The sequence below is a fragment of the Entelurus aequoreus genome, linkage group LG23 (genome assembly GCF_033978785.1).
Source record: "Entelurus aequoreus isolate RoL-2023_Sb linkage group LG23, RoL_Eaeq_v1.1, whole genome shotgun sequence".
NCBI classification, from domain to species: domain Eukaryota; kingdom Metazoa; phylum Chordata; class Actinopteri; order Syngnathiformes; family Syngnathidae; genus Entelurus; species Entelurus aequoreus.
The window spans coordinates 3,304,132-3,310,146 of NC_084753.1; positions in this window are offsets into that span (position 1 = coordinate 3,304,132).

The following is a 6,015-nucleotide window of genomic DNA, read 5'->3' on the forward strand; positions in this document are numbered from 1 at the left end:
TTCCTGGGATTAAAGGCATCACCTTTTCTCCTCCAAACATATTACTGGGTATTGTGGCCAAACTGCTCAATTTTTGTTTCATCTGACCACAGAACTTTCCTCCAAAAGGTCTTATCTTTGTCCATGTGTTGTTCCAACAGGACAATGGCCCCAAACACTCGTCCTGACTTAAACGTGTGAACAATGCTGAAGAAACAAGTCCATGTCAGAAAAACAACACATTTAGCTGAACTGCACCAATTTTGTCAAGAGGAGTGGTCAAAAATTCAACCAGAAGCTTGTGGATGGCTACCAAAAGCACCTTATTGCAGTGAAACTTGCCAAGGGACATGTAACCAAATATTAACATTGCTGTATGTATACTTTTGACCCAGCAGATTTGGTCACATTTTCAGTAGACCCATAATAAATCCATAAAAGAACCAAACTTCATGAATGTTTTTTGTGACCAACAAGCGGTAGGAAAATGGATGGATGGAAGTATGTACTCCAATCACTCTATCACAAAAAAATAAGAGTTGTAGAAATTATTGGAAACTCAAAGACAGCCGTGACATTGTGTCCTTCACAAGTGTATGTAAATTTTTGACCACGACTGTATCAGTACTCTCCTGAATAAAAGCTCAAGTTGAATATGTCTGATGTGTTCCTATTCACATGGAGTTCCATGAAATTCCAAGACTTTCTGCACCATAAATATACCGTGAAATTCTCTAGACTACCCTTCTTGGAGAGATTTCTCCTTCAACCCTCTGCTCTGAATCCTACATGTCAATAAAAATGATTTATTATGATTAATATCCACTGGTGACAATTAAACATGAAGTTTTGTGGTGATTGTTGTACACAATAGAGCCACTGGGTGGCACTGTAAGATCAAGTGTGCGGGTGACTGCTTCAATGGGGAGTTTGGAATGCATTTGACATCCATCCATCCATTTTCTACCGCTTGTCCCATTCAGGGTCGCGGGGGGTGCTGGAGCCTATCCCACAAATGCCATCATCCGCAAAGTTGATGAACATTGCTCGCCGAATAAGAATGAGACTTTTGAAAGACATGCGTTTCGCTCACACGAGCAGCTGAGTTTTGAAACGTATGTGACTTATTTAAAAGTGAAAGCAAAAACGTGTCATTTTGGAGAGCTGCCAGATTTGTACGATTCCGTACTTCCGAAAACAACACAAGCACAGGGCGTTTTGTTTTCGAGAAAGGCTTAATTGGCGCCGAGTACCCATTGAAAAGAGCTAGCTTGACCACCACGTCAGTAACATCCCAGTAATACAAGTGAATGAAACTGTGGTAACCTTTAAACTGGACACAGGCGCACAACTGACATGCAAGACAAACACTTATATTTGTGGTTATTGTGACAATATGCATTCCAAAATATTTACGCCTCAAATCGTGTCTGAAACATGACAAGAGTTGGCCGTTTTTATGGTATCATTGAGATTGTAAAAGACTTGTCGTCTTTCTTGTTTGGAAGCTACATGCAATATTAACTCTTCTTTGTTCAGCCACATACACTACCGTTCAAAAGTTTGGGGTCACCCAAACATTTTTGTGGAATAGCCTTCATTTCTAAGAACAATAAACTGTCGAGTTTCAGATGAAAGTTCTCTTTTTTCTGGCGTTTAATTGACCCCACAAATGTGATGCTCCAGAAACTCAATCTACTCGAAGGAAGGTCAGTTTTGTAGCTTCTGTAACGAGCTAAACTGTTTTCAGATGTGTGAACATGATTGCACAAGGGTTTTCTAATCATCAATTAGCCTTCTGAGCCAATGAGCAAACACATTGTACCATTAGAACACTGGAGTGATAGTTTCTGGAAATGGGCCTCTATACACCTATGTAGATATTGCACCAAAAACCAGACATTTGCAGCTAGAATAGTCATTTACCACATTAGCAATGTATAGAGTGTATTTCTTTAAAGTTAAGACTAGTTTAAAGTTATCTTCATTGAAAAGTACAGTGCTTTTCCTTCAAAAATAAGGACATTTCAATGTGACCCCAAACTTTTGAACGGTAGTGTAAATATTATAAAGTGATTGGATGTATGCCAAAAAGTGATTCCAATTAATATTTTGGTATTGACACATCTTTTCTGTGCACAAATGACTGGATTACCCTTAGGAATCACTTTTTGGCCAGCACTATATAGTCATTTAGGGTCATTTCAGCTTTTCAAAGGGTACTTCAGCAAGTAAACAGTACATACTAGTGTTGTCCCGATACCAATATTTTGGTATTGGTACCAAAATTATTTAGATACTTCTCTAAATAAAGGGGACCACAAAAAATGGCATTATTGGCTTTAAGAAAAAATCTTACGGTACATTAAACATGTTTCTTATTGCAGGTTTGTCCTTAAATAAAATAGTGAACATACAAGACAACTTGTCTTTTAGTAGTAAGTAAACAAACAAAGGCTCCTAATTTAGCTGCTGACATATGCAGTAACATATTGTGTCATTTATCATTTTATTATTTTGTCAAAAAAAGGACAAGCGGTAGAAAATGAATTATTAATCTACTTGTTCATTTACTGTTAATATCTGCTTACTTTCTCTTTTTAACATGTTCTATCTACACTTCTGTAAAATGTAATAATCACTTATTCTTCTGTTTGATACTTTACATTAGTTTTGGATGATACCACGAATTTAGGTATCAATCCGATACCAAGTAGTTACAGGATCATACATTGGTCATATTCAAAGTCCTCATGTGTCCAGGGACATATTTCCTGAGTTTACAAACATGATATACATTTTTTTTTAAACGAAAGAAAATGTTATGCCAAAAAATAGACGTAATCTGACCGGTACTTTTCAGAGGCGGTATAGTACCAAAAATGATTAATTAGTATTGTGGTATTATACCAATACCGGTATACCGTACAACCCTATTACATACTATCATATATGTAACCCCTGAGGGTAATCCAGTCGTTTATGCACAGATGTGTCAATAACAAAATATTAATTGGTGCATGTGCTCTTGAAGTAGAATGGGTTGAAGAACAGAAACTGACACTTCTTTATATCTAAGTGAATAATAAGAGGTTTGACATTTTATTTATTTAAACTCACATTTTGGACACTTTATATGGATTTTTTCAGCTATTAAAAGAAAAAAAATCTTAATACACCAAATTATTTAGGTGGGCTTGTAAATTTTCTAAACCAGGGGTGTCCAATTTTTTTCCATTGAGGGCCACCCACTAAAAAAATCAAAACATGCGGGGGCCATTTTGATATTTTTAATTTTCAAAACCAATACAATATGAGATGTGATGCAAGTGTAAGCCACTGTGACACTATTGTTCATTTCTAATTATTTTATTATTTTTTATTAATGTTTTTAATGATAATATCAATGAGGGTTTTTTAATCACTGCTATTTAGAAATTGTTACTAATATTGATGCTGTTGTCGATAATGTTCATTTTTGTTTCACTACATTTGGATTGTTCCGTGTCATGTTTGTGTGTCCTCAATTGCTCTGTTTATTGTTGCTGGGACGGCTTTGGTTTTGGAATTGGATTGCATATTGTGGTATTGTTGTGTATTGTTTTGTTGATTGATTAATAAATTCATTTAAAAAAAAAAATTAAAAAAAATTAATAAATCTACTTTTACCTTGAAAAAAACAACAAACAACAAAAAAAAAACAATACAATAGAGATTTTTTTTTTAACCTGTAGGGCTCCCCTCAACTTTGGCCCCGAGGATCCAGAAGGGTCTCAGTCATAAAAATTGTAAAAATAAGACTTTTTTTTATTGAATTTTTAAATCTATAGATCAACTTCAGGTCTGTGTGTTGATACTTGTTAAACTTATTTTTAAAATATTTTATGATCTTTTTGTTAAACAAAACCCTGTGTTTCATGTCAAAAAATAAAAATGCATTATATCCCCCTCAAAAAAATGTAAACGTGGAATATTTGAGCCTTAATTAGGTAATAATTCATAACAAAATTGATTTTAATACACCAATATTTTTGAGCAAAATTAAAATCCCACTAAAATTATTGGGGATCTAAAAGGGCCTGACTGATAAAAGTTTAAAAAGTTAAGTCATATATTTATATTTTTTTAACACTTAAGTCTCGAGATCAACTTCAGGTCTATCCGTCGATAATTTTTTTGTTTGTTTTATGCCCTTTTTGTCAATGAGAACTTTTGTTATATGACAAAATATGCAGTATTTTCCACAAAAAATATTTCAAAGTGGAATATTTTTGTAGCCTTGAATAGGTGAATAATTCATGACAATAATTTTGATGTATTATAATTTTTTGAGCAATGACAGTTTTAAAGAAAAAAACGGCCTGCGTGGCAGCTTTGTGTTATTTGAATCAATATTGCAACTTCTTCTCGTTACATTACATCGTAGTCGAATTGACTCGTTAGGTGGCCAAAGATTTACACGCCTATGCGTCATGGTCAATTATGCAACCATCTGGGCCTCGGTGTCGAGAGAGAAAAATTTTCTGGTCCTTGGTTTGCAGTACTAATTATTCACACTGCATTTAGTCAACTTTAAATTGGTCACCAAGCACTTGTTTTTGAAATAATGTGTTACAAAAAGGCAGCTCAACTGGTGACTAGGGGTGGGAATCATTGAGCACCTAATAATTTACTCCGATTCCTGGGGTGACAATTCAATTCGAAATCGATTCTCAATTTAAACCGATTCTCGCAGTGTATTAATTGGGATAATATCTATCCTGAAACATTTTCTAAACAGGTTTCAGGTTAGAGATGGCTTTTGAACGTCTTTTCAAAAATTTATTTTACATTTAAAAAAATGTACCGCATTTTTTTTTATACATTTTTGAAAATTATGAATCGGTTAAGAATCGGAATGAATAAAAAATAGCCATCCCCACCCTGAACATAAGCCGTAAAATAACTGAATATAAAGTAATAATTTGAAAAGGCAATCAAAGTCCAAGCTTCCGAGTTTTGTTTTTTAATTTATTAAAAAAAAAAAAAGATTTATAGAACAATACATGATCAACAGCTATTAGAAGTGACAACAGAGCAAAGGAGAAAACATTTCCCATAGAAGATCACCTTTTGGGAATACAAGAAAAGCAGGTGTACAAATGAAAAAAAGGCACACGACATTGAAGCATGTGGGAACAACTATGACATCTTTTACGCGCCATAATAATTCACACATCGCTACTGAAGTCATCATCTCCAAGGGCTACTTCCCACCTGCGAGCATCGACTGCTTGTAAGGCTGCTTTGAAATGCAGAACGACATGAAGTCAAAAAAGAACTACCGTAAATTCCGGACTATAGGCCGCTACCTTTGTCCTACGCTTTGAACCCTGCTGCTTATAAAACAGAGCGGCTAATTTATGGACACTGAATAGGTGTGTTATTGTCTGTGCTATGGCGCCATCTTTTGGACCCGTTTGCTCACTGCAGGTGCTGCAGCGCCCTTCTGTTTAGACTGAGCTTTTAACCGGAAATAGAAGTACCTTTCTGTCTTCTAGCGATCCATAGCGTTTCTACTCGTTTGTATTCTTCAGTCATCACTCCAAGCAACATTTTTAAGTTTTAAAATATAACTAAAACAATTCTTACTTACTAAACCGTCCCCATGTGTGAGGTCTGCAGAAGTGATTTCATGCATATTTGTATGTGCGATCGTAATGATATCAAGCTAGCGTCGATAGCATTTGCTAATATGCTAACACGTTTCCGAGTGTCTGTGTTAGTGACTTACATGGCATTCTTTTTGTATTGTTTCAGTTTCGTAAATTCACCAAAAACGTCAATGTGGGGTTATTGAGTCTGTTTAGCTGATTGGAGAGCTAGCTTCCGCAGCTGGTAGGTCCATGACGATGACTTCTGTTTGGTTTGATCAGCCGTTTTACTGCCGTGTTACAGACACCGTTTGGAAACAATTAAGGTAACATTTACAAAATATTTCTGTGTAAATAACTTATTTCACAACCTATAACATATGGAAAAATATTGTTATCTTCT